Source organism: Helianthus annuus, chromosome 5 (assembly GCF_002127325.2).
Source record: "Helianthus annuus cultivar XRQ/B chromosome 5, HanXRQr2.0-SUNRISE, whole genome shotgun sequence".
Lineage (NCBI taxonomy): Eukaryota > Viridiplantae > Streptophyta > Magnoliopsida > Asterales > Asteraceae > Helianthus > Helianthus annuus.
In genome coordinates, this window is record NC_035437.2 from 153,775,554 (window position 1) to 153,790,610 (window position 15,057).

Sequence of the window (15,057 nt, forward strand, 5' to 3'; positions counted from 1 at the left end):
CAATATCTTCAATTCATGACCATATCTCTTTCTTTTTTCGTTTATGATGTGTGAAATATGTTTTAATAAAATTCAACAAGTTTTAAAAATTGGAAAAACCCGTAAACCACACACTACCGGCAAGTGTACCGGTCGTAAGTAGTAAAACAAATAAGTCCGAGTATCGAACCGTGGACACAATCTAGCGACTCTTGGTACTAAACCTCTATCGACCCCTGGCCTAATAATTTGGTTTTGTTTTGAAAAAAATAATTTTTAAACTAAAAATCAATTTAAATAAATAAACGACTAAACAGCAGCAAGCACAGACAACTAGAGACTGGACTGAAACTCAAGTATGAGAAAAATAGGTTACCTAGGTAAGAATCCCTAAACTCATGAATAAAATCCTAACCTTGGTTTTAAATGAAGACTCTGCCTAACCTGATAAACCCCCGGAAGGTAAACTGAACTTGACAGTATGACAAGTGATGAAGTGCTAAAATGGACTGACTCGAGTTATCGACCACCAAATCCCACAACTATCAGGTATTAAGTAATTTATTACTAACCCCTCAAATTATGAAGCAGAAATAACTAAGAACACCGAGACCCTAGGAAACTCTAGACGCGAATAAACAGATGAACCCGAGTTATCGGCCACCTAAACTGCCAAACAACGCCCAACTAATAACCTAGCAATTCTAGATTAGATTTCTCACCTCTAGAAGAGATTGCACGTTTTAATTAATTGGTTTTAATAATTATTAAACTTGAATTAGATTTCTCACCTTCAAGGTCTAAACTGAAAGGTTACAACCTAGACTGACTCCCGGCTCTAAAGTATATTTCTAAGTATCTAGAGCAATGAAACCAACAAATAAATTATCAAACCAATCAACACCAACACACAAATAATTAGAATCGGGTTCAAAAATTATATCATGTAAATCATCACATTCATTCAAAACCAAAAGTTATTCATTCAAACAAATCATCTAGTTCATCAAACCTAGGCAACCATAAAAAGTTTAGCCAACAATCATATGCAAGAAAAATAAACAGGTCTCAAATAAATAACAAATCATGTTAATGAGTTCGACTAAAATAAATATATAAAAATCAAACTAACTCGTTCGCGAATCGACCCGATTATTGATCTCAAACTTGAACCTTGATCGCGGCCTTTTTCTTTTTCCTTTCTGTCGTCGCCTGTCTTTTTACAGCCGTCTGATGTTGCGTCATGTATGCGTCCAGAATATGGTTGCTCCCCCTTCTTTCGTCTGTTCGTAATATATAAGGCCGCCCCCTCTCTAATTATAATTGCCGTCTGCCCCTATTGTTTTCGAAATCCACAATAATAATTCTCCTTGTGTTGCTTCTAACTGGTGGACTAGGGTAATTAATTTCAAATGGCCCAATACCCACTTCTCATGACTTTGCATAAATTCAAAGAATGGATGAATGATTTAATTAAGTTTCAGCTCTTTGACAATATTAGTCCCTCATCTTTAATGGACTATTTTTAAATAACCTTTCACCTTACGATACTTCTAGTCCCTTGACATTTAGTACTTGCCATTATGAATTTTCCACTTTCGTTTATTGCAACTCATGTCCTTGAACTTTAATTACATCTTTTTCACTTCTAGTTTATTGATCGCTTAAGCTCATATTTAATCCTTTTTCGCAAGAGGACCTGTAATAATAATAAATAATAAAATATATATCTAAATATTATACAAATGACTCTAAACTATTCAAATAATATATAAAATACACGAGTAAATGACGGTGTTTTTCAACACATCAAATATCCCCACACTTTACCTTTTGCTTGTCCCTAAGCAAAATCCCAAGCAACATGTCCAACTTAAACACTTAACAATAACGCAAGTCTCAAACAAATTATAACGCGAACTACGAAATCATCAAACGCAACGGTTTCGCAAGACTTACAACGTTCAAAAGGTTAACCAATCATAATATTTAAATGAAAACGGGCCTACCTAATCAAGTTTTTCTTACCTTTAAGCAATCAATTATGCGTTGTCAACACCCCTCACAATTTCACTCAACCCTCGGCTAATATATATAATATTTCGAGTGAACTCTCAAAACCAAACTATGAAGCATACTATCATAAGCTTGTACGTCAATCAGATCTCCACCTAAATGTTAAAATTCGACACGGATCAAGAGGGCTTTAACGGGTAGGTAAGGGCTAAAGGTAGGGTTTTTTTTTTTTTTTTTTTTTTTTAGGAATAAGTGGCTAAACACATAATCACACGATAAACCGGATAAGCACGAAACACATACTAACATATTGGTCATTTTGACCCACAACTTTATTCTATTTTTTTTCATCTTTTTCTCATATTTTATTTTTTTTCTTTTTTCATATATAATAATCACGTAACACGATCCGGCTATCAAATCACAAACGGGTAACAAACGAATGGCTAGGCTCAAAGTGGTGTCTAAAGGTAATGGTGAAACGGGCGAAACACAAAGGCTAAAGAAATAGGGTGATCCTAATGCCTCTATCACATCCATGTCAAATCCTAACTTAAGGTCTCAAACTGTATCAAAACGCACAAGTTCTAAAGTAATGCAACAAAGTCGGTGAACACACATGAAACGAAAGTAGTGAACATATAAATATGAAACATGTAAAGGCTCAAATCTCACTATCATGTGGAAAATAGGGCTACCGATATCGACAATGCACAACCAATTAACTCTCCGGCTCCATCCACTATCCTAGGCATCCCAAAACCTTTTACTCCCAAAAACCGATTCAGTCAACCTACTATCCCGCAACTTAAAGAAACATGCGCTCTCGACTCGTAAATTCGACAATTAAACCGTTTTTGACCGACTTTTTGAAAAGGTTTTTGTTTTCTACGCGCTACAGGACCGGGACTCGCAACAACCTCACTTTTTTTTCATTTTTTTTGGTTTTTTTTTACTCAAATCTTGCTAAAAAGACGTAGTCTCCCATACCCACACTTAAACTCTACATTGTCCTCAATGTAGGATGAAAGACAAATAAAAATAAATAAGAAATAAAACCTAAAATAATATACAAAAATAAAAAGATAACGAGTTGGAAAGGACTTAGCTGGTTTTATAACACGTATGCTCCAAAACTCTCGTCCAATCCAGCTCGATCGTATAGCATTTCATTCGCGATCGGCTTTGACTCTGACTAGTACACTTGGTAAATTCCTTGAAATTTGCTGTACAGCTCCGAAATCACCCGAATGGAGATTGAGTACGGGTGGTACATATCCAAACCTGAATAAACAAAAACAAGCAAAAACCCAAGCAGTACCGACTCAAGACTGACTCAAACAGACTAACTAAGACTCAAATAAAATAAAACAAATACGAAACACTACAAATATATATATATATATATATACAATTCTACAACAAGTTATCATAACTCACGGGGGATCATAAAGATCAAACTCACCCCTGAACCTCTCACTAGGGCCACTAAAACAATCACTCATACCGACACCCTTCTTTCTCCAAAAGTCGTCATCAAACCAACTCGACTTATGCTCGCTCGTGGGGAATTTATACCTTGAATTACACACTACAATACCATCCCCACACTTAGTTTCCTTCACACCTCCAGAACTAAACTCTCCCCATTCATCTTCCTTTCCCGAACTCCAAGACCTATCCTTAAACTCATTCTCACCCCCTACTGCTTCGACCTCTTCCTTGAACCTAACATGCTTCTCCTTCCTCCTATCACTCTCCATTCTAAGATCTCCAACCCCCTTTAACTCTTGCCTAGTTACCGAGGGCGTCCCTACCTTCTCGGAATTCTTTCCATTAACATGGAATGTAACCGTGTCATCAGTGACACCAAGAGTTATTTTACCGCCATGAACATCTATTATAGCTTTCGCGATAGAAAGGAATGGACGACCTAAGATGAGTGAAACACAAGAGTGTCCACTAGAATCCTCGCCCATGTCTAGAACAACAAAATCAGTAGGAAACACAAACTTACCTACTTTCACTAGCACGTTTCAACTATACCTCTAGGAAATTTCAGAATATGGCGAGTTAAACATTCATGTAGGTCGGGGTAGGCTCTCCTAGCTTAAGCTTCTTAAACACAGAATATGGCATCACATTTATACTGGCTCCTAGGTCGGCCAAAGCAGTCCTAAACTCATAACCCTCTATCTCACAAGGAATGGTGAAACTTCCCAGATCTGGCAACTTTGTAGGAAGTTTGTTTGAGATCACCGCAGAACATTCCTCGCTCAATGTAATAACAGAAAGGTCCTCAATTTTCTTCTTATTGAGCAAGAGTTCTTTGAGAAACTTGGCAAATTTAGGCATTTTAGCCAAAGCCTCAAGGAAGGGAATGTCTACGTGGAGCTTTTTGATCATCTCCAAAAACCCATTATACTGAGCAATTTGCTTCTTGTTCAAAAGTCTCGTAGGGTATGGAGGAACGGGCTCATACACTTCAACCGGTTCTTTTACATTCTCATCTTCCGGTTCAACCACCTTCTCAACTACCTTTTTCATTTCTACCTCTTTCTCAACAACCCTCTCAGGTTCTATCAACTTCTCTATCTCAAACCCCTCATCAACAACTCCTGTGCTCCTACCACTACGTGTGAACACGGCATGTAACTGGGAATTAGGGTTAAGCTGGGTGGTGCTAGGGAATGAACCTGCGGGCCTCTCAATCATCCTACTGGCCATCTCTCATACGGTCCTCTCTAGAATCTGTATGGTGGACCCCTGATTCCTAAACATCAACTCAAACTCCTGGTTTTTTTTTCAGCTGCTCCTGATGTCTAGCCTCACCATGCATCACTATCGACTCTAGGAGTCTATTCGTCCTACTCTGGCTCTCCTCATTCCTCTTTAAAAACTCACTCAGCTCAGACTTAGGCTCTCCACTACTCTGTCCATCAGCAGGGGTCTGAAAGAGACTCTGGCGTGGTTGGAATCCAGGGGGATTCCTGCTTTGCCAGTTTGAGGTTTGGCGTGACTGCCATCTAGAGTTGTAACCCTGGCCTCGTCCCTGGTTTTGAACAAAACTCAACTCCTCCTCAGATACTACAAGGCAATCTATCGTCTCATGCCTACCTCTACACACCTCACACTTAGAGCTAATCTTAACCTGAATGTCCTTGACCATCTTTGTTAAGGATTCGACCTGGGCGGCTAAAGCTACACTAGAATCTACCGTATGAATACCTTTAGGGGCAGCAGTAACGCCCCTAAAGCCTGGCTCGGTGTAAGTACTGGTGGCTAGATCCTCTATCATTTCAAGACACTCAGCAGCTGTCTTGGTCTTCATCATGTTGCCTCCTGCTGTGGAGTTAAGCAGTCTCTTAGTCGCTTCAGAAACTCCATTATAGAATTTCTCCACGACTCTCCACTCTTCAAGGCCATGGTGCGGGCACTTGTTCAGCAACGCCTTAAACCTATCCCAAGTCTCGTAGAAAGACTCACCCGATTGCTCAGTGAATGCGTAGATGAGATTTCTAAGACGAGCGGTTTTCGCAGGTGGGAAGTATTTATGTAAGAATTTAGACTGAAGATCATTCCAAGTGGTTATGGCTCCCTGTGGGAGGGAGTCCAACCAGATAGCAGCCTGATCAGTGAGTGAGAATGGAAACAGACGAAGATGAATGGCCTCCTCAGTGACACCCGTAAGGCGAAAAGTACTACAGACCCTACCGAATCTAGTCAGATGAGCATGCGGGTCCTCGTCTCGCAGACCATGGAACTGGACAGAATGGGTAATGGTGTTGATCAAGGTGGGTGGGATGGTCCAGTTGTTTACCTCTACAGTGGGAAGTGTGATGCTCGAGCGAACGGTGGTGGGAGCAACACTAATGTGATCAGCAACAGTCCTACGATCAGCCATAACTACTTCGGGTTCTAAATTAAATTCTACTTTTGGAACCTTAAACTTAAGCTGACTTAGGTAACGATGGAATTCAGATTCGGGCTCAGAGAATGGTGAAGTATCAGGGGGGCCCGAGGAATGGGTGTGCATATACTGAAAAGCAAGTAGAACGGCACGAATTACAAATAAGCAATCTAAACAATTAGGCACACAAAACTAGCAAGTATCCTAAGAAAGCAAACACTATTTTTTTTAATTTTTAGTTTTTATTATTTTTTTAATTTTTATCTTTTTTAACTAAGAAATATAATAAACAACTAATCTAAGAAAGCAGTAAAATGGCTAAATCCCCGACTCGGGTCGTCCTCAAAAGCGCACTGTGTCCCCGGCAACGGCGCCAAAAACTTGATGTGTGAAATATGTATTAATTAAATTCAACAAGTTTTAAAAATTGGAAAACCCCGTAAACCACACACTACCGGCAAGTGTACCGGTCATAAGTAGTAAAACAAATAAGTCCGAGTATCGAACCGTGGACACAATCTAGCGAATCTTGATACTAAACCTCTATCGACCCCTAGCCTAATAATTTGGTTTTGTTTTGAGAAAAATAATTTTTAAACTAAAAATCAATTTAAATAAATAAACGACTAAACAGCAGCAAGCACAGACAACTAGAGACTGGACTGAAACTCAAGTATGAGAAAAATAGGGTACCTAGGTAAGAATCCCTAGACTCATGAATAAAATCCTAACCTTGGTTTTAAATGAAGACTCTGCCTAACCCGATAAACCCCCGGAAGGTAAACCGAACTTGACAGTATGACAAGTGATGAAGTGCTAAAATGGACTGACTCGAGTTATCGACCACCAAATCCCACAACTATCAGGTATTAAGTAATTTATTACTAAACCCCTCAAATTATGAAGAAGAAATAACTAAGAACACCGAGACCCTAGGAAACTCTAGACGCGAATAAACAGATGAACCCGAGTTATCGGCCACCCAAACTGCCAAACAACGCCCAACTAATAACCTAGCAATTCTAGATTAGATTTCTCACCTCTAGAAGAGATTGCACGTTTTAATTAATTGGTTTTAATAATTATTAAACTTGAATTAGATTTCTCACCTTCAAGGTCTAAACTGAAAGGTTACAACCTAGACTGACTCCCGGCTCTAAAGTATATTTCTAAGTATCTAGAGCAATGAAACCAACCAATAAATTATCAAACCAATCAACACCAACACACAAATAATCAGAATCGGGTTCAAAAATTATATCATGTAAATCATCACATTCATTCAAAACCAAAAGTTATTCATTCAAACAAATCATCTAGTTCATCAAACCTAGGCAACCATAAAAAGTTTAGCCAACAATCATATGCAAGAAAAATAAACAGGTCTCAAATAAATAACAAATCATGTTAATGAGTTCGACTAAAATAAATATATAAAAATCAAACTAACTCACTCGCGAACCGACCCGATTATTGATCTCCAACTTGAACCTTGATCGCGGCCTTTTTCTTTTTCCTTTCTGTCGTCGCCTGTCTTTTTACAGCCGTCTGATGTTGCGTCGTGTATGCGTCCAGAATATGGTTGCTCCCTCTTCTTTCGTCTGTTCGTAATATTAGGGGTGTGCACGGTTCGGTTTTTAGTTTTTAAAAACCGTTCGGTTTCGGTTTTTTCGGTTTTAGCAACGGTTCGGTTCGGTTTTTCGTTTTTTTTGGTTTTTGAAACAAATTATGTAAGATTCAAAACTTAAAAGTATAATTCAAAGTTTAAGAATCTTTCTTAAATGTTTACAATTAAGTTAATATATTTAATCTTTTAAATTAATATTATTCACATAAACCTAACCTTCTAATCTATTTTAATGTTACTTCAAAGTTTTTGTTAAGATGTTTTCTTTTATAATACTTTGAAAACCATTTAATTTTTATATTAAACTTTCTTAGTTCTAGTAAACAATGGATAATTTTAATGATAAATAAACATGCTAATGTTCTTATTATAAATATTTAACAAACAAGAATAAAATTAATAATTCTTAGTAGCATGGGTAAACACTTAAACATCTTAAACATAAAAATATATAGATTTGGTATACTATTAAAACTTATCGGTTCGGTTATTTTCGGTTATTGAAAATGAATATCCGAAAACCGAATCGAAATTTTCGGTTATTAAAAATCCGAAAACCGAACCGTCGGTTTTTGTTTCGGTTCAGTTTTTTCGGTCCGGATTTTTTGGTTATTTCGGTTACGATTCGTTTATTTCGGTTTTCTGCTCACTCCTACGTAATATATAAGCCCCTCTCGAATTATAATTGCCGTCTGCCCCTATTGTTTTCGAAATCCACAATAATAATTCTCCTTGTGCTGCTTCTAATTGGTGGACTAGGGTAATTAATTTCAAATGGCCCAATACCCACTTCTCGTGACTTTGCATAAATTCAAAGAATGGATGTATGATTTAATTAAGTTTCAGCTCTTTGACAATATTATGACAATATTAGTCCCTCATCTTTAATGGACTATTTTTAAATAACCTTTCACCTTATGATACTTCTAGTCCCTTGACATTTAGTACTTGCCATTATGAATTTTCCACTTTCGTTTATTGCAACTCATGTCCTTGAACTTTAATTACATCTTTTTCACTTCTAGTTTATTGATCGCTTAAGCTCATATTTAATCCTTTTTCGCAAGAGGACCTGTAATAATAATAAATAATAAAATATATATCTAAATATTATACAAATGACTCTAAACTATTCAAATAATATATAAAATACACGAGTAAATGACGGTGTTTTTCAACACATCAGTTTACCTTATTTTTTAAGACATACATTATATTTAGAATAATCTTTAAATTTATAACAAATATTGATCACTAAATGTTTTTAAGTTATGCTATACGTACCAAGCGGCTGCGAGTTATCTGTCCAATTGTTGGCACGTTTGGCATTTCGACTTCTGTTCCGCATATCTGTAACACCCGTTCTTATAATTCAAGGTTTAACGTATATTTTACGAAAACAATCATGTAATTAAGATTACATATACATTGGAAATATGGGTTTATTAAAAATTTTCGCAAATCAAAAGTCAATTAACATAACGTAATCAGATTCGTCATTTAAAATTTATGACGAGGCCAAGTGCGGAAGCATGTGTCTTATTCGTGTTCGGTTCTTCGTTGAGCTTGACCTTCTTCCGGCATCCACAAAGTACCTACATTTCATAAAAACATGAAATGCTTTAGTCATACGGGATTTAAAACGTATCTAAACAAGTCCGGGAAACAACACTAATCAAAATACACATTTTTTTTTGTACAGGGTCCACCGTAAATTACGGTGGACACCGTAATTTACGGTAGCCCTGTTATAACATACCACCACCGTAAGGCAGTGGAGAACTGCCGTAAAGACTTCAGCCTCCACCGTAACTTACGGTACCCACCGTAAGTTACGGTGGCCCCTGCACCAGCTTCTTCCATTTTGCCGCTTTTTGACACGAAAACTTTCGTATCTTTCAAACCGCTTGTCCGTTTGACCCACCGTTTCTTCCTACTTGATTGTAATTTGATTCCTCGCCTTTAGAGGTTAAAATCCAACATTCGGTTTAAAAAAAATTCAGACTTTTAAGTCTTCAGCTTATCGCCCTTTTACCCAATTTTGACCCATTCTTGTATTTGTCAAACAACCATATTTAATTGACTCCGATTTCTTATAAATTCCATAAATTCATTGTTATTTATCATAAGAGGTTCAGAATCCCGGTTTACATACATTCTTGAACCCGTTATTACTCAAATGTTTATTTTGACCCGTTAAGGGTATTTAAGCACTTTCGAGCCTAAAAACGCTTTTGATTGCTTCTAGTATTCCGTCACCACATTTCCTTCCCTATAATATCCCACCTCGACTGTATTAAGGTGGGTTTCTTGTGGTGATCTTATATAACCCAAATTTTACCTCTAGAATCCATATTCTACGGCAAAACTCTAATAGTGCCATTTGACTAAAAATAATACCTCTTTCAGCTTCTATACTTATTCTAAGTATTTGCCTAATCATAGAACTCGTTTCCAAACAACTTTTAAAGGTTGTTTGTTCGAATTAGCCAACAAGGGCGTTTTGGTCGATTTTGTTCTTTTTACTACGAAAGACTCTCTTTCCCATTTATTCGACCAAAATAGCAATTTAAACTACAACATGAATATGCGTACCTGGCCCGGATCAACAGGTAGACCCGTTTTATACCTTGTTTTCATTATCACAGAATCAATAGTGACGAAATTATCTGATTTGCTAATCGGTCCTGTTAGCATAAGACTTGACAACCTTATTAGTCGATATTGTCAAATGGTGTTATCACACCATTTGACCCGTTTGGCCTATAAGACTAGGCATTTTCATAAGTAGCAAAACATGGTTATTAATTGCCAATTTGTTCATCTGACCCATTTCGGATTTTTGCTACTAGACCCCTTTTTCTCTTAAACTCCTTTCTTATGTTTTCACCCATTCGGCTTACGCCACGGGTGCCCCTTTTTAACTCTAATTTACTTTAGCCAATACTTGACTAAATTTCCATTCTTACTCATTTTCTCGTTATTAGTTGCATTTAAAATAATCTTGACGAAAACTTCTTAGTTATTAGTCATTTCATGACTAAATTACCGTTTCGCTTCTTTTTACCATAATACATGGTTTTTATCATTTTTGTTTGTTTCGACTCATGTTAATAGCGTCGGAACCCTTAATTCGGATATTACACTAATCGCATTAGTAATTTACAAAATAATGCATATTCTACAAAAAGGATGTAAGCGTCGCTTACCTTGCCTCCGCTTATGCTCTTTTTTCCCATACACGAACCGTTTGACCCGTTCCTTGCCCAAGTCTCCTTCTAGCTTGTCAAGAGTCAAACTATCACCATGATTCGTAAGACGGTTAGATTAGTCATCATTATTATGGCTATTTCGTCCTACGAATTGTATGTCGAAACTACGTTTCGACTTCAATGTTGGTTTATTTGACTTTCGATAGTCAACTAACTTCAATCATATTATACACACAATAAGTTCAATCAACATTACGTTTAGAACCCATATTATTCCATATTACACATAGTTAGTCGAGTTAGCCAATTACGCGTTTCTTTCATAATTACATTATGTCAACATTCATTCGGGCATTTTAACAAACACCTAATGTGCATAATATTACTTATTTACTAACTAGTTCATAACTAGTTATCTTTACCAAGAATTGCATCAACACATTCAAACCTCTAAGTCTAGTGTTCATGAACTACATCAAGAACTTATATCATAACCTCAATATTCATCAACCTTACATTCTAATCTGAGTGTTCATCATCTTAACATAAAACCCACTTAGCACATAATAGGGTAATTACCAAACCCCTAGTTTTGACAACAATTCATCAAATTTTCTGCTAGGGTTTGTTTCTAAACCAAGATATAATCACAATAACACTCATAGATTCAACATTCATTCCAAAATTTCTACTAATTAAACTTTACCCAAAAATCAAACATCACCAAATCTGAAATTGCAACTTACCTAATGTTAGACAAGTGTAGGTGATCAAGATTTTTGATTCATGCAGCGGTTACATGCCCAATTCACCCTTCAATTAATCAAATTAGATGAAATAAGGGTTTGGGGGTTCTCCCCCTCTCCTGGTCGCTCCCATCCACGAACACACTGATGTGTGTGTGTGTTTGATTTTTTTTTTTTTTTTATAAAAGTCTAGTTTGGCCACTTATACATAATCAACCCCTTTAGTTTATCTTTTTAGACTATTTGCACATCAAACTAACTTCTTTCATTTAATTACAAGACTTGTACTAAGTTATTTATTTCCTAGTTACTTTATCTTGTTCACAATCCGTTTTATTTTAAGTCCCGTTAAATCTCGGGCCTTTTTATATACTTTGCTTTCTCAAAGTATTTCTCATCCTTTTAATATATATATTAGATTTATCTATTTAAATCCTATAATTTACCGGGTAAGTTTTGTCACTTACAGTATTTTACCCGTCGTGTAATGTTAACGTGGTTTGATTACCAAACCCGTTTTTGGGGTGTTACAAGTCTACCCCCCTTAAAGAGGTTTCGTCCTCGAAACCTTTTCTTACGTAATTCATTGAGTTTAAACTCAATGTATTTGAGCCGAGAATTCTTTTAAACATTACTTATACTTTTATCCAATTATTAGTATTAACAGAAAAGTATGGTAACATCTTTTTGGTTATTATTTGTCTACGTATCTCATACGATATAGTGCAACTCGGAACAACGTGATCTCGTTATTTCCACTAGTTTAGTTACTTAGCGATATTCATCACTTTCATATACTATCGAATTCTTTATGGGTCCGTTACTTTGACCCGTTTAAAAAGGTCTTTAGTGAAATCTTTCACTTTTAGCAAATTTTTTTTTTTTTTTTCAAATTCATTCATTCGGTTCAGTTATACCGAATCCACCTCTTACAAGCAACCAACTTACTTAAATGACCTTAACCGGTCTCACTAACTAGACTTATTAGTCCAGTTGCTTGTTACCGCTCACTTGGTGATAATGTGATTCCACTTCACATTACATTTCTTGACCGTGATCGTGTCACGTCATGTTTAATTTATATCAACCTTTCATTTTCGAAAATACCACTTTTTCGAATATATCGTCTTGCACCTATCGACGTTAAGACCCTTACTCTTTGATATTTGTTATTTCCAAATTCGTCTTATAGTATTCATATTTGTTAAAACTTTGTTTCTTACTAAGACTGAACTTTAGTTTAACGTTTTTCCTTTTAACTATGTCAATTACTCATATTAAGGAAATTGACAACCCATAATTTATTCTTTTCCGTTCTCATTTTACGCGGGGAATCATGTCTAGTTCCCTTGCTTTACACTATTGACCCGTAAGTTCTTTCACTTAGCCTCATAGGCTATTTCTTAAAAAAAAAAAATTTTTTTTCACCTTTTTAAGGTGAGATATTAACAACTCGTTTCCTTCTCTTTATGACCCGAGGGTCTTTTTGGTCCCGTAAACCTTAACACTGTGTTTAATCCCGTAGGTTATGATGATCCCGTAGATCATCTTTTATTCTTGTCTATATTCAAATGTATATATACATATATAGCTTCAAGGCATCTCTTATTATGTTTGGAATCGTTTATTTTCGCTCTTGAACCTCAATTGACCTTGACCGTAGTCTACGGCTTCATTTGTTTACTTCCGGACTAATCCTCTAACTTTATGACTTCTGACGTTATTTACGCGTCAGTTTGTTCTACGCTTACCGTTTCCCGGTTCATACTTATACTTCTATACAACCCATTACCCGGGTTCTTTTATCTTAACGTTCTTAATGCCCATAACCCTTTACATAGGTTAGTTAACATCTCACACTTTTACTTATTCAGTCCGCGCCTACTTATATTAGTAAGCGTCATCATTTATTTAATTCGTTTGACTTGTTTGTGTGAAATTTCATCACTGGTGAACGTCAAATTTCATTCTTTGTTCGACCCGTTCGACTTTTAACTAGCCGAACGAATTTTTTTTTTTTTTTTTTTTTATCAAAATTTATGTTTGCGAAATTTCTTGTCATCTTTTAGTCATGACTCATATTCCGAGTCTTTTGACTTTCTATTTCGCGTTCCTGTTTCTCAGTCTACGTATGCGTTTAAATCCTTACCCACCAACCGGGTGTTTTACCGAAGTCGTTATTATTGCAACCCTTACGGTATGCACTGTGACTTCCTTTCGCCTTTATATTCCTACTTTGTTCTCGAATTTGGCGTTTTACTAAAACGACCCATTTAGAGACGTATTCGCATTTTCCGGGTTCGAGTGTAAGTACACTCCTTCCCAATGCATATCTTGATCATTCTACATGTTTGCATTTTTCCGGGTTCGAGTGTAAGTACACCCCCTCCCTGTACGTACCTTAATCATTTTACATGTTTCCTTGCCCCCTTCTCTCGGGCTCATTTTTCTAATATAATACGCTTCTGTCACTCAGCTGTGCGTTTACATGATAATCAAATATTTTGCTTATCTGTTTCATTAGGGTACTTTTTATGCTAGTCCCATTGACCCCGTCCCTACTACATCGAATGTAAGTATGTCCATCATAAAAAGTTCATAACATCATGTGTTCACTACTTACTTGGCCAGAGTAAGCGATCAACACATGACACACATGACCTTTTCATAATTTCCGCACTACACCCCATGTAAGTGACGCCTCTAATCTTTCTATATTCTTAACTTTCATTGGCAACCATTTATTCAGTTACTATTTAACAATTATTAAATTTACACGTTTCATTCCTAAACATATACAATGTTTCTCCTTTTTATCAAACTAATATATAATCACATTTGCTAACGTGATTGCTACTTTTCTCAATAACATCGAATTGAGAGTTTTCCACTTGGATAATTACCCCAATCCAAGTTTCCACATGAACAAATCTTATTACTCATTTGTTATTCATCATCGCGAATAACACATTTTCTATTAAATTTCTCTTGGAAATCAGGTTTTCCAAGTTCTATCATATATGTAGGCAACCGTCATTACTTACGTGTTTGTTGCATATTACTACTTATGCATTTAAATTTAAAAGTGTGCACCTGATAATGCTTGCTTTAACAGGCTCTCTTTGCCAATAACTTTGTTCGCGGTCGTTGCGCGATTTAGTCCTTGGGTGAGCATGCTCCTCTTGTCATACTTCAGACCGTTCCTCTATCATATCCGAAATTTGTTCAACCCTCGTCATCTTCAAATGCGAGTTTCCTCCAATTATAACATTCATAAAAGTTAGTAATGTCAACTTTATTAAATGCCCGTATCATAATACAAGGCTTTTCTACTATACGTGTTAACGCATGTAATTTTGTTAACTATATCTATTATTCAATTGAGGCATCGTATATTACAGGATAACCCTATGTGTTGTTTACAACACTCTAACATGCTAAATCATTAAAATACACGTACTTACCGGATTTGCGATCAAGCCTCGAACCGAAAACCAATCTTTATCTAGAGCATAAGGTTTAAGTCCAACATGGTTTTCCCCACCATACTTGAATCCCTTAAACCGG